The following is a 21,151-nucleotide window of genomic DNA, read 5'->3' on the forward strand; positions in this document are numbered from 1 at the left end:
ATATAGCGAATTTCCTCATTATTTTTAAAAAGCTTTAACCTTTTTTCAACTTCTCTCTTATTAAATGATGTTGATGATATTATTAAGTAATGTTTAAAATCTCACCTTTCTAACACTATGTATATAGTATGTCACAATGCGATTGATAGTACTTTAGAAATACGACTACAAGAACATCTATTAACAAAAGAATGTTTTGACTTTTCAATATGGTGTCTGGGTCCTTGAAAAGTACTAGTCCTAGATTAAATGCCTTAAAAGCACTCAAAGTGCGAAGTTTATGTACTGGAAAGGACAGAATCAGATGGAATTTAAAGTTGTGTTTTAAGGGAAGTAGCCATGGTTGTTTTCTGATTTCGCCCATTTTCACAGTGTGTGATAGGAGTGACTGGGTAGTTGAATTAGTCGCGCCGTTGTAAAACTCTTCTCCAACATCTTTGTTACGAATTTTAATGTTTGTGGCGCATTTCTTCAGTGAGTTATCGCACGTTCAGTAGCTTTCACCATATTCGTTAAATGAGGAGTGGGCGCGGTTGTCATCTGACTTTACCAATTTCCTCACGGCATGAAGAGATATTAAGATACTTCCTCCGAGAATGTTTGGTTGTGTTAGCTTTAGCGGTTTGGATGACGTGTACATTAAATCATTTTGAGAACGGTACCATGACCACTTAAAAAGAATTCATTCAACAGATGTCGCTTGATACTGCGATCTCTTGTAAGAAATTACAAGTTTATATTTCTGCTTAGGGTAGCTACTTTATCACTTTATATGCTTTCGTTTAATATCGCCCGATTACGCCTATCTGCAACGCCAACCTCCTTTGGGTGTCAATGAAAAAAAAAATGTGCCAAGTGTTTTCAAGATATTTCAATTTTTACAACTTGAAGACAAGGAAGCTTTTAAGTATGCAATTCCGAATAATAGCTTAAAAAAACGACGCTTCATTGAGTCATGGCTCAAAGTTATACCATATACAAACCAGTAAGCTTTCAAATATTCTTCAATCTACTTTCAGTTACACCAAAAAACCAGACTTATTCTTACGCAAAGTCTTGAATGTAATTTGCCAGATTTGGTTTTGAGATAAAAATATACCTTAATTTATTTTATCTTTTAAATTACGGTCCGTCGTTGAGGAAAATTAAAATTTARTTTGATAAGCAACAAAGAGTTTTAATATCTATTAATCCAGATATTTTTGCTTTATCTCTGAATTGCGGATATTTGTTCTAGAAAGTTTTCCAATGTTGAAAGCAAAGACCAATGGATCTTTAATTTTGAAAAASAGAAAGAGTATAACAAAACCTATTGTTAACTATACTTGCCTAAAATGGATGACACTGGATCTCTTGTTTATGAATTTATTATTTATTGTTATATCCCAAGACTAGTAACACCTAGAAGGAAGCCATTTAGCTTAATCCGATGTCTGGCTGTGYTTACGAAAACAAGTCTCTCTATTTTAAAGATATCTATCTCTCTGAGATATCGATCTGAATTTTTCTACACTTCCTTCCATCCTCAAGAAACTGCTCCTGAGTCGAAATCGCTGATATTCGAGTATCAAAGGATACGGATTATGCATGAAATCCCCGATTAAAAATTAGCACATATATCACATAATATTTAATACATAGAGATAAATAATATATTATTTCGCGTCGTGATCTAAGGCCGCGCTTCAATAAAACGGACGGTCCTTCTCCGGAGTATCATTAGTTCTCTTGCGTCCAACTTCTTTCTGATTGATTGTTTTGTGCGAGTTTCGAGACTCTTCCTTAAAATCAAGACCTGCTGTGGAACAGTTTTTCTTTCGACAAGATATTTTCATAAACACACACCTCAAGCTGTTTTTCGCTGCAAGTATTTTAACTGAGCTCCGAACATGGATAGAGTAATACTTGAGTTTATACTTTAAGTATACATATCCAAAGTAATATATTCAAAATTAGCGCAGTCTACAATAACTCTTCAAGGCTACAACAACAAAACAAACAGCCATTGTAATAAAATTGCTTATAAGACTTTCTAAGTAAGTAAGGTTATATGGAGCGTTGCTTCATGAAAAGTAGAGCAGACTGCGGACTMTCAGGGCACTGTACACACCTTAAACTAATGCCAGTTTGAAAAAAATGGGTCTGCCTGTGTGTAAATACATAAATGTCGGTATGTCGTTCGAGGAGCTCAAACATTTTATCCGGACAACAGCAAAACAGAAACCATAATAATAATTTACTTGGGCATCATAAATAATGCAATATAATAAAAACAATATGCGCGGCAAGAGTAGAAAATATTTTCTACAACAACACTAACTAACAACAACAATCACGAGCCAACAATACGAGTAATAAGGTTAGCAGAAGCGTCAAAACGGAAAACACAGCGAGAATCAAATAAAAGTCGTACAAATAAWGCGAACAACAACAATAAAGAGAATAACAAACTATAATAAATGCAATAGCAACAACACTCAACTTAAGCAAAATTGCAACTTCTTTGAGGTACAGTCATTCGCCGCTACCACTGTTCAGCCGACGACGCTGTAGGAACTTTCAGCCTGCATCGGCAAGAAATAGAACGAAGGCCAAGGAGGGCCGCAGATGGCGACGTTTGCGGCATCAGCGTTGGCGAACACGTTAGTGCGAAGTCGATTATGCTGCCGAAGATCATGATTGCGATAATAACGACATTTATTGTTGTTGCAATTTGATGACTGAAGACAATGTTGCCGCCGCAAGAAACATATGGACGCCGATTGCAGAGATTGGGGACGATTACGGGCGACGCTGATGACAATGGCGATTGCGCTTGCGGTAAAAGAGACAAACTTGCAGCAAAACTAACTAAATGAATGGCAATTCTTAGTAGCCACTTTAGGAGCCGATAGTTTGTTTTTCTGCTGCTGTTGCATGGATTTCGACTTTCCTCAGCTGAAATAACCTTGCCATATTACTTGTAACCTCGCAGTTAMTTTAGCCGACTTGTCAGTTGATCGTAAGCATGTATGTGGGTATGTGTGTATGTATGACGCTGCGTTAGTGTGGCAGTGTTACAGTAGTACTGATGGCCACATAGCGGTATGCAGGCGACAGCAGCAGCAAAACAGACAACTAACTGCTCAGCTATTATGGGTAATCAAGTAATGCAGGAATTCAAAAATTATGTCTTATGCAGGTTGGTGGMTATTCAAATACRTGTAAATATATACATACATWTATATGTGCGTCCTATGTACTGTAATATATACAAAAATTTTTGTTTAGTTATGCCACTCATATTTCGATATGAACACCTAAATACCTAYAGAATTGGAACGCTAAAAGACAAGCTAAATTATTTCATTAATGGAGGYGGTATCAAAGGCACGCCGTGACCTCGATTAACACTTTGGTAAGAGGTTCTTTTACATATATATACATATAGCGTTTTTCAAGCCGAAATTGCTGCTACTAATCAATAATATCGAACCAGTTTGTGATAAGACTATTTTGGCAGTGAACGAGTGGCAGATAACTGAAAATCTGACGATTTGGCACGAAGCACGTTCCTACAGTCGAATGAAAACGCTCTATTCGTGTGTTATACTACTAGTTATTTGGGATTAATAGTTTTATTGTTCTTGTGCTGCCGCTGGATCATTTTGGCCCAAAGAGCGGTGGAAAGAGGTTCAGGGAGCTCTTTACCCTCAGCAATGCTATCCTTTCCCTAGTTGTAGGGGTTCCAACTGGTCATTGCCCTATCGGTGTCCCTGCGGTAAGGTTGAGAATCCTACCGGATTATAGTTATAGAAGCAACTAAAAAGAAGACGAGGTAGAAACATTTCAACACTTCCTTCATGACTTTATTTCTCTTGAGTGATTAAAGATTAATCCGCTGAGCTAGTGGGAATAGGGATAATACATCTAGATATATTCGTATGGAACTCAAGTTACTTTATCGACCTATAAGATCCAATTATAAGAGTTCTATTTTATGGTTTCACAAAGGGCTGTGTGTACCATGGTAGTGCAAGTGCCACCCCATCTTGACGAGTTTTCTCTATTTTAGGCCAAGAAATTTAAGAAAGAGTTAAATRTGCCGGGTTAAAATGGGTATGAGCCCTAGTCTCAAACGATCCAATTCGCAAGAAAATTTAATGAGGATTAGTAAAAGCATATATCTTTTGACACGTTAGACCTATAAGTATACTTTTTCTAAATGATTTATAAGATACAAATAAACGTGTAAAAAATACTAATATGTAAAAGTGGTCGGAATTTCTTACAGTGGTTCGTCTTTCCAAAGCAGCAAAAGAGTAAAACTGAACCATTGTCAAATTCAAACATCAGTTGTCATAAAAAATTCATAAAATACATACATAAATGGCGGCCTTAAACTATTTATAACATTTTCTTTTGCTGACAAGGTTACATCGTGTCAAATGATCGTTTTCCTCTAGTTGGAATAACTCCGCCTTCTATACGATATAAAGCGAAGTCTAGTTAATCTAGCCCACATATATGAGTCTACCACACCTTCTGACTAGATATGGCTAACGTAAGATTTAAAGTAGCATTCGCTTTTCGGTTTAGCAATTCTTTCAGAAATAGTTCTTCGTCCTATCCAGAGAATACGAACAGCTTTACGCTTCAGCAATACTATTTTAAACGGTCAGTTACCATCTTAATTATTTATTATTTTAGAAAAATCCATAATATTTCTAAGAATCATCGCCATCCAGATCTGATAGAGTACAAGTACTGAGTAAGAGAGGTTTCAGCTAATTCATTTAAGGCTACATATTCTTAAAGAGGCGTTAAAAAATTGTTCATGGCAGCCAATCATCGCTTAATATACATATGTATGTATCTACGAACATTGTATAAAAACAGTAAGGTAGTCTTTCAAATACTTTCTCTTAGCTCTTTAAAAGAGCTACAGAATAAGACGACTTCACCATCTAAGCCCACAATGACGCGCCAATATCTTGTGCTACAAAGCCGACTTCTGCGTGCCACTCCTCATGAGTGCCACACTTTTTGCGCATAACAAGTCACCTTCCTCCCTCCTCTTTAAACTTCAGCTTTAATTATTAAACGTATACGTAAATTTGTATGTTTATATGTAAGTACAGTGAAAAGTTCGTTGCGCCTTGCATGAACCTCTGCATTCTGCCTAGCCTTGCCGAGGAAGCCTCCTACCTCCGCCCGTTACCTCCTGCAGCCCGCACAAGCGCGTCGTTAAATTATTTTCTTCATATAAAAATGCAGAAATATAAAAATAAGCGACTTTTTGTTATTATAAGTTGTTATTGATGACTTTCCTGCTTCTCCCCACGTCGGCAACAGCAACGGCAACTGCTGCAGCAGCGGCAGAAACATTAATATAAGTTATAGCAATAACAATGATGGCAATAAGAGCAACAATGTCGATTCAAATAAATAAATAAGCAGAAAACATTCCATTCCTCGTCATAAACTTCAATTCGAAAATCATTTCCTTTACTTTGCAGCTGTGGAGTTAAATAATAAAACAATATACGAAGGCACAAGGCAACAGTGGTTTGAAATTGTAGAAATATGAAGTATTTTTTTTAATCTCACATTTTTTGTTAAGTACAATTTAGCAAAGTATGCTGACCTAGCCTATATATACATATAAAAGAAAGTTGTGTTAGTTGCACYATTTATAACTCAAGAACGGCTAAACTGATTTGGCTGAGAATTGGTGGGGGAGTWGCTTAGAACCTRKGAAAGGATATACCTTTTATCKCTTTATRACAAAATTTAATACWACTCATAAATAAAAAATTATATTTYAAATCAWWAGCATTTGTTCAAAATTCATRTTTGTAGTAGTAGAAAAGAACTGCAACCAAATACGCAGTGAAATAGATTATAACAGGTTCAGTAATCTGTCGTTGATTATGTACTATACCACGGGCATCCCAAAAGACTGGTGTCATAACTTTTCTAGCCGAATTTTTCGTCTTTCCACGCCTGAGAACCGGTTCATCATGTGCTGTCCACTAGAATGACTGTCCATTGGACTTCAGTGGGAATTGATGGAGCTATGTTTTTATTGTCACACAGCGATGCAAAAATTGGGTTTCATTAAGATTAAAGGGCACTCAAACATTTCTTATTTGTCGGCACAACTCTCATCGGATCACTACAGCATATAGCTACCAACAAATTGACCGCTTAAAATCAAGTTCTTGTATGGACAACTGACAAGATTTTGTCATATTTTTTCTGATCGAGAAACTATATCAAAAAGCTACCATGCAAACCGACCCATCAAGCTTCGGTGTGGCCGAAGGTTACTTTTTTCTGGTTTTTAGTTTTATTTTATTGTAATTTTTTTTTATTTTACAAAAAATAAATTTCGGCGTTATTTTGTACTGCTGCACCACTGTCACGCATATTGCCCTTTGCGCGTCGTTAAGGAATATTATAAATTACTACAACAACAATAATGAAAGCAGCATCAGCAACGGCAGTCACTGCCCTGGCTGCAACAAACACACAACAGCAGGCCAATAAAAGACACACACACGCAAGTGCTCATTTAAATGTGTAAGTATGAGTGCGCACTCATTTATTACACATACACAAAAATATGAGCGTATGTACGAAAATAAATTTGAAATATTTATTTTATATTTTATTTGAAGCTAAATTAAAGAATATCTCCGTGCCGCTGCTCCCGCTGCTACGACTCCGTGCGTCACTTTGCTCGCCCGTGTGGCTGCAGCGAGTGAGTGTCGGCCTCCTGCGGAGCTCTTTCACTCATCTAGAGTGCTTGTGACTGCAGCCTCTATCCAGCCGTATGTCTGTATGTTTCTACAGAAGTGAGTTRTTCTTGTTGTATTTGTTATTGGGCAGCCGCTGTTGCGGTTAAAGTTATTGGCGTTGTTCTTGTGGTTGTTCGCGACGGCTTCTTCTTTTGTCGCAGCTTCAATGTTTGCCCTTTTTTCTGCTTTCGTACTTAGTATCTTTGTAGTAGTTTAGTTGTTTTTGTTTCTTGTTCTATACTTTTCATCGTTCCTTATATTATTTTTATTATTATGTTTTTGGGTTTTTTGTTGGAATTTTACACTTTGTTTGTTTTGTTGTAATTTTGTATCACTTCGAAGGTCGCCTTGCCGCAGCGGGTGTAAAACTCCACGGCCGAGGGACGCAACAAGGGGGGAAAACGCGAAGAATAAATGCGACGACGATAAAATATAATTTCGGCTTTATATTATTTTAATGATGAAAAATGTTTAAACTTTATTACGATCACATACAAAGTAAAAAAAAAAAACCAAAAAAATAAAAAGAATCTAGAAAACGCTTGCAAACGAAGCGAAAATGTACCAAAGTGGTGATTTCGTGTTGGTTGTGTATTGGTATGCTGAGCGGTAAGTGTAGACAACAGACGTTAGTGTTGGTGACTTGGCTGTGAAGGTAAGTTGCGGTGGGGAGAAGTTTAACAGAGTCCGATTAGAGCTGCCATAAAGGCCAACTATAAAATAATTAGAATAATTGGAGAAAAGAGCAATTCGTTATCCCCCGCCTTTATGATAATCACTATCTAAAGGTTGAACTTTGTTATATTTCATATTTGAACGGAATTCATGCACTTTAGAATGAGTCTAAGGTCAAAGTTTACGTTATCATTCATCATTCATATAAATTAGTATTTCATTTTTCTTTTATTCAATTCAAGTGGAACCCATTTTCCACACAACGCTCACTTCATACCGGTACACCTGGTACAGAAAGGGGTCTAATATTTTGAAGCTTCAATGTACCGACCAACAATCTTTGACATACCAATAAAGCTGATAATACTTCTATCCTCTAACGGCATCGATCAATGTATCTATAGTCTTCTCTTTGTTGAGATTGTGGACTCCTGAACATTGACAGCGAAATCTTCTTTGAATTTGTGTATCGTGTCATCTTCTAAGAAACTTATCCATCAAATATGGTAATCGAATTCTCATATTGTTATACTTGTAAAACCTAACACGCTGAGAACTCTAAGAGTTAATGAGAAACTTTTAAACTTCAGAAAGTAACGTCTATTCGGATTGGAGTTTATATAGGAATCAACGCCCAATATCACGATCTCTTTCGGTGGACGTTACGCAGAGAGCATATGTAGCTCGAATTGAAGAACAGGTCGTACAACAAAATCTCATATGACATCTAAGTATTTTTGATTTGGATGTAAACTCTCATCTTAAAGTTCACATCATAGTTTTCAGTCAAGAATAACCAATAAGCAGCAGTCAAACTTCATCTGTATCAAAACATTGTGTTTTACAATAGACCTGGCAGAAGTAGGCTTTGAATTTTTCACGTTTAAAAAGCAAAAGATGAGTGATTTTAAGCTTAACATACAAATATAATAGAGATAAATATCAGATCGGAAAGTAACCTCAGTTTGGACCGAATATTCAACAGACATCAATACTAAAGTCTCGATCTAGCGAAGTAGATTTGGTAACAGAATATTTGGAGCTTGATGGAATTGTCATTAAAAATCATTTCCTCAAAAGGAAAAGAATTAGCTGGGAGTGTAAGCATCGCTGAGAATAAGCGGAAAATTAGCAAGTGATCTATGAATCACATAAAGGAGACTTTCTCAATTGCTTGCAACCAAGCTGGAATTTTTGGAAATGGGGGAGAGAATTGTTAGATAGGACAACTTTATAGAAAAATGTGAATGTTTGAATGTGATGAAATTTGAGAATTATCATCAGCAATACGATCACTGAATAAATACCTAGAGATATGTGATGAAAATGTTATTTTCTGGGATCAGCATATCATTAAGAGGTTTTCTTACTCTTCCAATCAGCGGAACTTCAGGTGTATATTCGCCAGGTCTGTGAACCATTTTTTACGTGACGCCTTCTAAAATCGCATCCTTGACAGTTACAAAGCAAAATATCAAAAATATATTCTTTGCAACTTGGCAACTCTGTCTGCTGTATTAAATTGTAGCAAAATGCTCTCGCACGAATACATAAAACATAAAAGTTATGCTAAACTGCAATAAATAAAAGTAATAAGTTGTACGAACTTAGCGTCTGGCGGATGCCATAAAATACCGGAAAAATTTGTGCTGCAAAATAAGCATATAAAATATAAATGACACACACACATAGCCAAACATACGAGTTATATACTAAATATAATATTTTTATTACACTTATGCATAGGTACAAACATACATACTTCGGCAAGAAACCGTAAATCTTACAAAGAGACGAGAATGAGAGCAAATGAAAGAATTGTGAGGAAAGAATTTCAGGAAACTTCATGAAAATAAATTAGTTGTAATATTTTGCAACAGAATTAACAAATAAATTAAAATAATTGTTTCATTCGCATTCATGATAAAGATATACAAAAAACTAATAACAAAACCAACAACACGAAAAGTAAAGGTGTTGAAACTGACGATAAAATGTGGCTAAATAAACAAGGCACACACACACACATCTATATGTAACCTCATATTGTCTGAATATGCAAACATACACATAGCTTTTAAAGTGAYGACGAAGAAGTAACAAGCGGTCACCGATCTGATGTAATACGCGTACAAGAACAGGTGCCAATAATAAGTGGCGAGCGCGGAGAGACGCATCAATTGCTTTCCTTTCGAGCCTGAAGTGTGACCCCGGAGGCCGAACAATGATTGCCGACGGCATTGCAGCAAACAGTCAAAGTCAATGTGCGGCATAGATACAAAGTATGAAGGCATGTGTGTATGGCTGAGTGAGTGGCATGGTGAGCGCACATTTCTTGCCACAAACATATRCATACATACATATACCCTTGCCTTGTATGTGAGTAAGTAAATGYGGCCGCGTGGCTGTGGGACGCGTGCTCGCTTGGCTTTTGTTGGGGCAGGGCATGTCCGCACGATCGCGCCTTTAACGGCTGGTCGACCGGCCGACCGGCAGACAGACAGGCTGGCAGGCGAGCAATCCCTCCAAGTAGCAGATTTTGTGCTAATTGCTCGCACACTGACGGCAATAGCGTGATGGCTTGCTTTGTTGTTGTAGGTGCTGTAGATTTCGCATTGATTTCTGAGCAGTAAGACGTCGCTAAAATTGCTGTAAATTCGATCAGGTCGCACCGACTGCTTGCTGCCGCCGCCACCAGATGTGGCCTTTGTCGTTGCATGCCACRGCGTGAGTGAGTGTCGGTCGCTCTGTGAATGTTTGCGCGAATATGTGAACGTTGTGCATTGTGTGCAGCCAACTGTCTGTCCGCTGCTGCTCAGCGGCTGCCACAAATTCTTTATGGCATTTTAGCAACATATTTTATGGGGTCTTTGGCTTGCAACGCCGCTGATCACGTGTTGCTGTGTGGGTTTGTGGATGAAACTGAACATCAAACGTGTGTGCAAYAACAAAGTTGCCGCAATACAAATAGTGAAGTGCACAGGCAATATAAAAAGCAAATCAAGCAGCGGTTTTGTTGTTGATGAAGCGGCATAAACGTCTGTTGCAACACAGTTGTTGTTGCTGCTGTTGTCGTTGTTGTTGCAGCAAGATGTTGAAGGGAATTTTCATGCAAATAAATATTTACAATAAGTTGCGGCATTAATCATGCAGCAGCCGCGGAGTGAATTTGCCCAGTGGGGTCAGACAGTGGCTGAAAACTCATCTGTATGTGTGTGTGTGATCGGGAGTGTGTTTTGGTGGGAAAGCGTCGGTYCCGAGGTTCAAAAAGTGCAATCAGTGTTCCAGCATATATGTATTTGTATATTTGTCTAAGCGTACGCAAATTGAAATAAAAAGTGCCGATCTCAATCAAGTCAAAAATGTTAGGACGTCCGATGCAGAGTTCAAAGCGTTTGCGATACGCTGTGGCGCGCCATGAGAGGCGCGTGCCAATTTGCATGTTGCAAGCGCGCAATTTCTCTCTGCATTTGAAGTTTTAGTGGCGGCGCTGAAGTGCCGATCGCGATTGCGGCGCGCAGACAGGCGGAACTGCGCCGCTTGTTTGCTTCACCAGTTTACCATCGATCGATCTTCTTGCTGCCACATGAGGCACTAGAATTGAGCGAAATGAAAACAAACATACGCCATAATTACGCCGACACTACGAGGTGACTTCGTCGGTTGCRGTATGGCAGCGACAGACTCCTTTAAAACCGCCGCGATCAGTCAGTCATTCTCATTGATCGTGATTGTAAACACAAGCAGATGAAGAGTGTGTCCACACTCACACATATCTACATATGACTGTGTGTGCGCTTGTGTGATGAGCGTGGCAGTCAGCAGCGAACAAAGGAAAACATTCACAGTCTATTAAATGAAGGAAAATGTATGGACACACACACTTTGAACGCCGCGTGTGTTGCCGCCATAAAATCCGAATGAATTAAACATTAATAAAATCGGCGCAAAATAAATTAATTAAAAACAAATGTGCGCCTTTACAAAAACAAAATTGTAAAACGAAAGAAAATTTGCTACAACAAAGTCGCTGCTAAGTGTTTACAATTTATATATTTTATAAACACATCCGCGAATATGCATTCTATATGTAATACAAGTGTTAGTGGCTTATACGCTTAGCGTTGGAGAATGTTGCGAATATTTTATGGTTTTATTATATGCTGCTTCCAATGGCTGCTCGGCAGACTGACTGACAGCCCGCATGGCTCAGTGGCCGTCGTGGCCGTCGTGGCAGACTGGCAGGCGTTCCTACTTATCTGCGCTCAATCTTGAAATGATGCAAGTGCGCTGATGCGTGACCACTTTGCCCAAACGTGGCACATTCGGGCTTACAGACATACATACATATATATGTATGTACGTCATGTATACTTATGAATATGTATTGTACGTAGCTATTCATAAATTTATCATTAAATATTCCTCAGAATTCACTTGAAATTAATGTTTTCCTAACAAGTAATTAATTAGTAATTAATTTTAAGTCCGTGTGAGAGTTAATATATAAAGAGTGTGCATTATTTTTAATTATAAATAAAAGAACGTGATTCCATAACATTTGTAACAATAACTCGTTTGATTTGTTAATATCAAAATCTCAGATTCTGACTAAGTTGAGCTCAGAGATGTTATGATCTTTATATAWTAAAAATACGCTTTTAAAGATCACGGCTGGTTCCAATTTTCTATTCTAAAGTAAAGACGATGATAAAAACCAATTCGTTGGTTATAGAACCCATCCATTTCGGTAAAGCAACAAAATAACCAGGCCTAGAAATTCAGTTACGTATCTGTGAAAGATCTAATAGTCTTTGATCAAAAAATGTCTCAAAATCTGTGTATTCTCAGTATACGCTAGACATTTAATAACAGATGTGGGCTTGTGGTTTCCAATTTCTTGAAAGAATAAATCTCTTCATTTCAGAAAACTTATAAAGTTTTCAATATGTGTATGTTTGCTGTGAAATTAAGTCTATAATTGGCGTATTGCTTGTAGATTTCTTCAGTAAATATTTACGGATTATCGCTATTCATAAAGTTATACTGTGAATCTTTCTGTTGGCACGTGGGATCGCCTTGAGTGGCGCACCTTCACTGACCGTCAACATCAACTTAGTTTGGGAATATTAAAAAAACAAYTATATTAATTTTAAAATTATGAAGAAATATATAAGATGGTGTATATACATACATAGGTATATAATTTATGATTGTATATATACATTTCAAACCAACAATTTTTTAMCAGTTATTCGATATTTTCCACGTTACTAAAAAAGTCTACTACTGCGGTAATTGCGACCTTCACCGTGGTTAAAAAAAACTAATAATGATTATTAATTATTGCCTATACAATGACCAACGATTGTTAAAAACATTAGAAATATAACAAAACGACAGACTCTGAAAAAAAAAAAATAATAATATCCTCAAGAGTTAGACGATCTGGATCATTTATTAATTCCACTGAGCGGATACACTTTACAAGGCGTTCAATCAAGGCGGTGAAATATATGAAAATTAAGATTTTAGGATGCTGTTTTTAAATAAAGAGACTACAATATGGATGAATTTATGGATAGGAAGAAGTTGTATTACTCGAAAGTTTCCTTCATATAAAAGTGCTGCGGTTAAGGAGTTCGAACCACAGGGAAAGCTCAAAAATAATTTTTTCGTGATTTTTTTATTTCTTTTGCTTTTGTAGTTGTATTTCATTTACTAAAATAATATTATGTGTATTTGAATAATCGGTGATTCATTTTGATAAATTTTGGTTTCAGTTGATCTCGCAGCCGATCCCCACGAGGACCACCGAAAAAAGTGCCTGGGGCGAACAAAACAAAAAAATATTTCTACAAAAAATTAATACAGTAATGATCAAAGCACTAGTCAAAATTTAGATTTTTGATAAAATGGCGGCATATCATAAAAATAGTCGATTTTTGTGCAAACATTCGTATTATTATATTCCTATAAAACTTCYTCCTTCGACCCCTGACAAGTTCGTGTAAAAATTTTTGGCTTGTCCAGCCGTTTCGGGAAATTTTTGCTTCTCGACTGCAAAAACCGCGTTTCGAGAAGAAATCATTTAAAGTTTTCGGAACCGAACTAAGTTGAAAAATTCTTACAAATGTAAGTATATCGTAGGAACTATTCGCAGGATCAATTTCAAATCTTCAGAAAATAACTTAAAATAAATTTTTTTTTTTTTTTTGAAATCCATAAGTGAACGTAACCTCCTAAAGCAGGCGAGTTGTGCCAAACGAAATCTGAAATTAATTAATAAATGAAATAATTAAAAAAAAATGTTTCAAATATTTTTACTGTTTTTTTTATTTCCAATGTATAGTCACTTCATTTATCGAGCGCACATACTTAATTGATGTCTTCATGTTATAATTATTTATATTCGCCTTGTTGCTGTGCCTAACCTAGTCCATTTATTAACGAGCTTGCAGCCAAGACAGATCACATACAYACATATGTACTTGGTTCGGTTTTTGTTGTTGTGTATTTTCGATGAGAGAAGACTGTAAAAGTGACGAGTTTCTGCCAATTGCACCCGTTAATTCATTRCCAAAACGATAGATAATTTACTTTTTATAAAAATGCTCATGACGGTTAAAATATATTAGYTATGTAATATATGTAATAGGCATASATATTCATAGATGCAATTACATGAAATTGCCATGCTTACAACTGTGTTAATTTGCCGCAAGAAAATGCGTAGAATTTTGAATGAGTTGTCGAAGGCAACAGCCTTGCCCACTTATATTCAGCCGTGTTCAAATCAAAGCATAAACTTCAAAAACTCACTTCTAATTTAGCTTACCCGATCACCGACTACATATACATACATACATACATAAACAACCGAAATTCATAAAAAAAAGTCTACATCATAATTAATTGATCGAAAAAAATGCTACCAGATTCAAATCAATTATATAAAATATTTTTTACAAATACAAAAAATAATATTATACTCGTACAGAAACAGCAAAAAACGTTTCAATTAAAATGCTAAAGAAAAAAGCTTGACTCCGGTTGCATAATACCATTCACGAGTATAAAAACAAGATTTCTTCTCGGTTGTTGTTGCTGYAGCGGCAGAAAAYAGTCCTGAARTGATTCCAAGGAATGCTGCCGAATTGACTGCCATTGGCCGAATAATAATCCGGGTCCCTACTCGTATTTCATCGTTTAGTTTGTATAGCAACTACTAACGGTTCCGACAAAYTATCAGTTTCTTGCAGAGAAAAAGACGTGTGCAATATTTCAGATCGTTATCCCTAAAACTGTGCCACTATTTCCCATATATTATATATACACAGATGGACCGACAGACATTGCTAAATTGATTTAGTTCGTAAAGCTGATCTTTTATCTATATATAAGAGTCTCTAAAATCTCCATCTGGTACCTACAAACTTCGTGTCAAACTTAATATACTCGTACTCTGTTCAGGGTATAACAACAAAAAAAAGTGAAAAGAACAACGCGAGGCAACTTTACACAACTTTGCGAATCATGGAATGCCGACCTACTGCATTGCAGTGGTAAGTATTTGATTTATTGCAATAACAGCAACAACAACACAAACAGAAAAAAGCGGCACCAGCAAGTGCCCGTATAAGACAGAACGGGCGCACACGGCCAAGCAAGGAGCCAACGTTCAGGCAACAGCATCCGCAAATGCATTTATTAATACAGCAACAACAACAGCAAAAAACGACCAACAAGAATGCTCTGCTCAAATTAAAATAAATAAATAAATGAATGAATATATATATATATATATTATAAAGTTGTATGTGTACATATAAATGATAAATGGCAGGCGAAGTGAAATAAAACAGAAACACAACAAAATAGCGCGCACCGGAAATATAAATTAAAACTATAAATAAATAATTTTTTAATATGTATGCGCAAGTGTGCGTATGAGTGTGTGTGCTGGTGAACAACCAACCGAAGACCGAAATAAGATGAGTCAGTAGCAGATGCAGCCTGCGCGTACGTTTTACAGTCGGTGCACCTTTGACGGAACGGAAAATAGACATACGTAAGAAAGATCTAATTTCGGGTGCAACCGAATGTTTCATACTCTTGCAACTTGTAAGAATCAAAGTCAGGAAAAGACTCTAAGATTTAAAACGTCAACMWGAGGATCGGAATCTAAGTAATTTATAAATACATATGTACATATACTCTATATAACTCATACACTGACCGACATGTTCGGCCACTTTTTCAAAATTTTTTGCTTTTAGGGGTCCCTTGCAATTATCTGCTAATATCTTAATTTAGTGGTTAGTTATGACACCTTCTAGCTTTTCGGTTAATGGCGCTTTGTTGGCGTGGCAGTGGTTCGATTACGATTTTTTGTACTACGGAACCCACATACAAAGTTTCATCAAGATCAATTTTTACTCAAGTTACAGCTTGAACGGACAGACGGATAGACAGTCACCSGAATTTCAATTTTTCTCGTCATTTTGATCATTTATATGTAGTATATTTATATCGCTTACTGTTAGGTGATGCATAAAAACTCTGTAAGARCAGGTTGGAAGAGTAAAAAATAACTCAAATAATGAAAGTAAACCTGAAGTTGTGGCTATAAGATACTCGTTTATGAATACAAAGTAGGGAAGTGAAGTAGGGATGCTGGGAAAATAAGCATTTTCGATACCKCTATATTTACGTTTACTGCGAATCGAGGAGCATATATGTATTATTGCTGGTGGTGAATACCAAGGTAACCCTAGTGATTGTATTTCGCCCATTGTTATCGCGATCAGGCAATCACCCAAGAGTTTAAGTTGATAATTTGGTTGATAAATATGTAGAGTACAAAGTTAGACCATAACTTCCTATACTAGACCTGTTGATAATTACTACTGGCTAAGGTATACATTAATTACTAACTATTCAACACAGTAAATTGTATTTATGAATAAGAGAGAAAACGGCATTATWCTATAAAATATTCTGGAGGAGGAATATCCTCGTGGATTACTTCCWAATTTGAAAATAATTGAGGCTAATTATCTTCGATTTGTTGTTGAGCAGAAATAAACATAAAATATATTATCAAATATTGACTTTTTTAGTTTATTAATTTTATATTCAACTTGTAAGAAATTGTGATAATGAAAGAGGGTAGATCATTTTTAACAATAATATTTCTAGTTTTTCATTTATTATAAAAATTTTGTAATAATGTTATTAAATCTGCAAGGGGCAAGAGGACCATTATTTCATTAAAATTTCCAGTCAAAATAGTTGTTACAATAATAATTCCTGCAATCTTTTTGATTACCCAATTATTAATTGAGTTGGATTGAAATTACACTGAATAAAAATAGTTGATCAATTCCCAAGCGATGATTATATCATGACATTCCGGGATATACTTATCTATGAACAACAGATCCGAATGATTTAAAAATAATACATTTGTCAAAGGATAACTGTTAATTGTTGTTTAAATTCGTCGACTTCTACGTTTTTAACCAATAATAATGKAGCCCGATTATAGATCCAGTTATGATCCGAGCTTTTATTGTTTACTTTCAGGAATATATTTTTACTTAATTAGGTTTMTTTCGTAATGTACTGAGTATTTGATTGCTGTTCTATTCTATCATTTCCGTATAGATATATAGCAATTGTATTATGTATCAGATCCCAGACAGTGGTAAGAAAGCACCACCGAAAACTTTATAGTTGCTGCTTAAATCTTGCATTGTTGTGCACTCAMATTATGATTGAACTTTTTATCAAAATTGCATCTATTCCGCTATTTTTTATGTTAAATGTTGGGTTTTGTTTGCAATGAATGCTTGTGGGTCGTTGGCCCATAACCTTACAAAGTAGCAGCGATTCCTTGGCAATGCAACTGTCAATGAGATTTTCTGTGGTGATATTTAAAATGTCTTACCGGTTGCACATGGTGCTTCCTAAAAACCGCCTTGTTCTGTTTGAAGTAAAATACTATTTAAATTATTCTTACAAATATGAATTTAGAACAAACGCATATGATTTGAAATACAGTTTTTGTATTTATGAATCGTCTTTCTTTTWTATGTATAGATTGTGTTCCTATTTTCATATAAATGAACAACTTGTCTGTTGTCTGTATATTCACGAACGAGTCTGAAATTTTTCACATTTGTTTTCTTTAACTGTTTTTCTTGTGATTGCTAATTTTCAGAACAGAGTTGAATAATTTTGTTTCGAGTTTTAAGTTAGTTAGACARGCAATATTTTGTTTCAAATGTGAAAGAAGCTCACTAATCGAGGACGTTATGAAGGTTAGATTGTTGGAGTACCWATAAAATGTCAAACATCTTTCACCCTATTGTGGACTTAACTAAAACATCTTCGGGATATGATATTTCTAATCATAAAGGGCAATTGATGACAATAACAGTCTATAACCAAAATTTTAAATCTCTCAAAAATCTGTTTACAAAGCAGTGCAAACTTTACAGTGGTACGTGTTTAACTTGGATGAATCAGGCACTGTGGACTACAAAGGTTATTGCACTTAATTGTGTTGTTTCCTGATTGAGAAAAAAAGAAAGGTGGATGCTTGTAAGGTTCTCCCGCGATTSGGGTATACGCTCAAGTTCAAAATCAACCTGGGCTGAGCCATTTACCATAAAATGTGCGCGCAAATAGAATCGGTAAAGGGGTTTCAGCAACTTTCTACAAACTTTTTAATGTTCGTACAGCTAACGGCTTAAACAACGCCAAAAGTTTGATCTTGAGTATACTTCGCTCAACAAGAACACTAAAAATATGTGAAAGACGTCGACGGGCGTTTGCTGAAAGATGTTGTGTTTAAAGAAATAAATAACTTCTATTATTTTTAGAAAATACATYTTCTGCAATCCTTAGTATTCGTAAWGCRTCGCTATAATGAGGGCAGGAAATTATTTATGCTTGCCTTTCTGTTCAGCCACGAACTGAAAACTGATTTTTCTGTTAACACTCGCGCTGTTGCTATTTTAATAATGATTCTTGATTGCAGAATTTCATAATTATTATTTTTAGTTTACCAAATTCAATTAAATATTRAGTTAACCATCAATATAATTGACGATTGGGCTCTTTGTATATACACCTACCATCTCAATTGATTAATATTAATTGCAATTAATGTTGCCAAAGCATTAAACAATAAAGAATCAAATACATACAAACATATGTACATACCAAATAGATAKACGAAAATAAATAAATAAGCGCAATAATGAAGCTAATAAAAATACCGACAATATGAGTATGGGGTGTGCTTGYACTTGCATGTGTGTGAGTGTGTGTTGGTGTTAGAGGCAGCCACAGCCTGGCCAAGATGTTGATGAGTGCGCCGATGAGTCTCTAAACAATTCAAACGAATTGTACCACAATCCCACAGAGACAGCATTAAGCTATTACAAATATATGTATATAATATATAAATATGTCTGTGTGTGTGCATGGCGGTTATTGCAGATGTGGCTTAGATACGCGCACAAATGGACAGCGAGAATGCGCAGCTGCCAATGGTTTATTGCCTCATCGTACATACAGCTCTTACATATTTACACTCATAATAATACATTTCTCAGAAGAAATAAACAAAAATTCATTAAATTAAAAAATGAAAACAACGGCAACTATCCAAACTATAAAGCAAAAATAAGAAAAATTAAAGAATTAAGAGCTGAGACGGATTAAACAAAATGAATTAAATAAATCAATTTGAGCAAAAGCAATAAAAATTGTGCAGATGTACAGGGCAAATAAACAAACATACAAATACAAATGCGAATATATTTATACAAAGCAAAAGTCAGAAGACTCGGAAATTTTACTGCAGAGGAGGTGTGTTGCATGCGCTGMTCCTCATTGCGCTTAATGGGCGTATTTGGGTGTGTATGATTGTATATGTGTGTGAATATGTTCATTGTTGTTGCCATTTGGCGCGCACATTTTGCATTACTAATTACTTTTATAGTTTCGCATGAAATTAAGAAATTAGAATTCCCAACCCAACTTAGACTTTACGCAACTCTGTTTTATGCACACATATACAAATACATATAGCACATATATACATATATGWATGTAATATTGGGTATTCGTYTGTGTGTGCACCTCTGTTGAAGTTGCAACATAAATTTTCTACCTTAAAAATATTACATTCGTAAAGTCAGAAAGTTGTCTGAGAGCTACCACTAGTGAGTGCAGGGGGAAAGAGCAACTACGGACTGTTGATATGATTTTCGTTTTTCACACAAAATTTGATACAGGTTCTTTGATCCATTTTTTGAATAGGTAAAAATCGAAGACGATCCAAAACAMGTGCAAGTAAMGCAGCTGTCAACAATTAAATGAACATTCAAAATGGCCGAGCTTGTCGGCATAAGTGAGAGACATGAGTACCAACATTACCCCACAAAAAATTCGAAACTGGAATATACGTAACCTGCGAAAATAAAAAATTCGCGATATTTTTTGAACACACCTCGTACTACACCTCACAAGTGCATTTTTTATACAATAAAAGAGCATAAAAGATCGTTGGTTCGATCTRAACAATGGTTCGAAGATTTTACCCTAGATTTGGATAATAATCCGTGACAAATTTAGTGGAAATGTTGCTTCCAGAAGTTTTCCATACAAGGGCTGTAGTTGGATCGTTCAGTGTTTATGACAGTTATGTAATACAAGAAGTGGATATTGGTGGTTCCGACACAACCGCTGCTATGTGCGTAGACAAATTTTTCATATACAGACGCACAGGGCTAAATCAGTTTTATTTAAAATTTATAGGGTATTAAGGATTACATCRAGCTATTGCAAACTTCGTGGAAAACTATAGAGTATTCAAGAATTACATTTAGCTATTGCCAACTTCGTGGAAAACTCMATTTACCCTTTTCAGTATATAAAATCAATCGGTATCATCGGTCTAAACAATAATACCGTTAGCTCAGGTTTGTTGATGTATGAAAACAAGTAGGGCGTATAAGTCTGGTACAAGAAAAAGATATATTTCATGATGCTCTTTCTTTGGTGTTCGCCACTTTTTAACTTCGAAGATTCAATATGGAATCTGCCCAACACTTAATATCGAGAGATTCTGTTTTTTTAGACTAACAAGTAAAGAAGGGCTAAGTTCGGGTGTCACCGAACATTTTATACTCTCGCATCAAATACCGCATTTGGTGTAAAGTTTTCCGCTATCATCGTTGGTTCCTAATGTATATATTATACAGAGAAGGCATCAGACGGAATTCAAAATAGCGTTATATTGGAAGAARGCATGGTTGTGAACCGATTTCACTCATATTTCGTACATGTTATCAGGGTGTTAAGAAACTATTATGTGCCGAATTTCATTGAAATCGGTYGAGTACTTCCTGAGATATGGTTTTTGGTCCATAAGTGGGCGACGCCACGCCCATTTTAAATTTTTAAAGAAAGCTTGGGCGCAGCTTCTTTCTGATATTTCTTCCGTAAAATTTAGTGTTTCTGACGTTTTTTGTTAGTCAGTTAACGCACTTTTAGTGATTTTCAACATAACCTTTATGTGGGAGGTGGGCGTGGTTATTCTCCGATTTCTTCCATTTTTGAACTGTATATGGAAATACCTGAATGAAACAACCCTGTAGAGTTTGGTTGACATAGCT

The sequence above is a fragment of the Bactrocera latifrons genome, unplaced genomic scaffold (genome assembly GCF_001853355.1).
Source record: "Bactrocera latifrons isolate USDA-ARS-PBARC rearing strain unplaced genomic scaffold, ASM185335v1 scaffold_35, whole genome shotgun sequence".
Taxonomy (NCBI): domain Eukaryota; kingdom Metazoa; phylum Arthropoda; class Insecta; order Diptera; family Tephritidae; genus Bactrocera; species Bactrocera latifrons.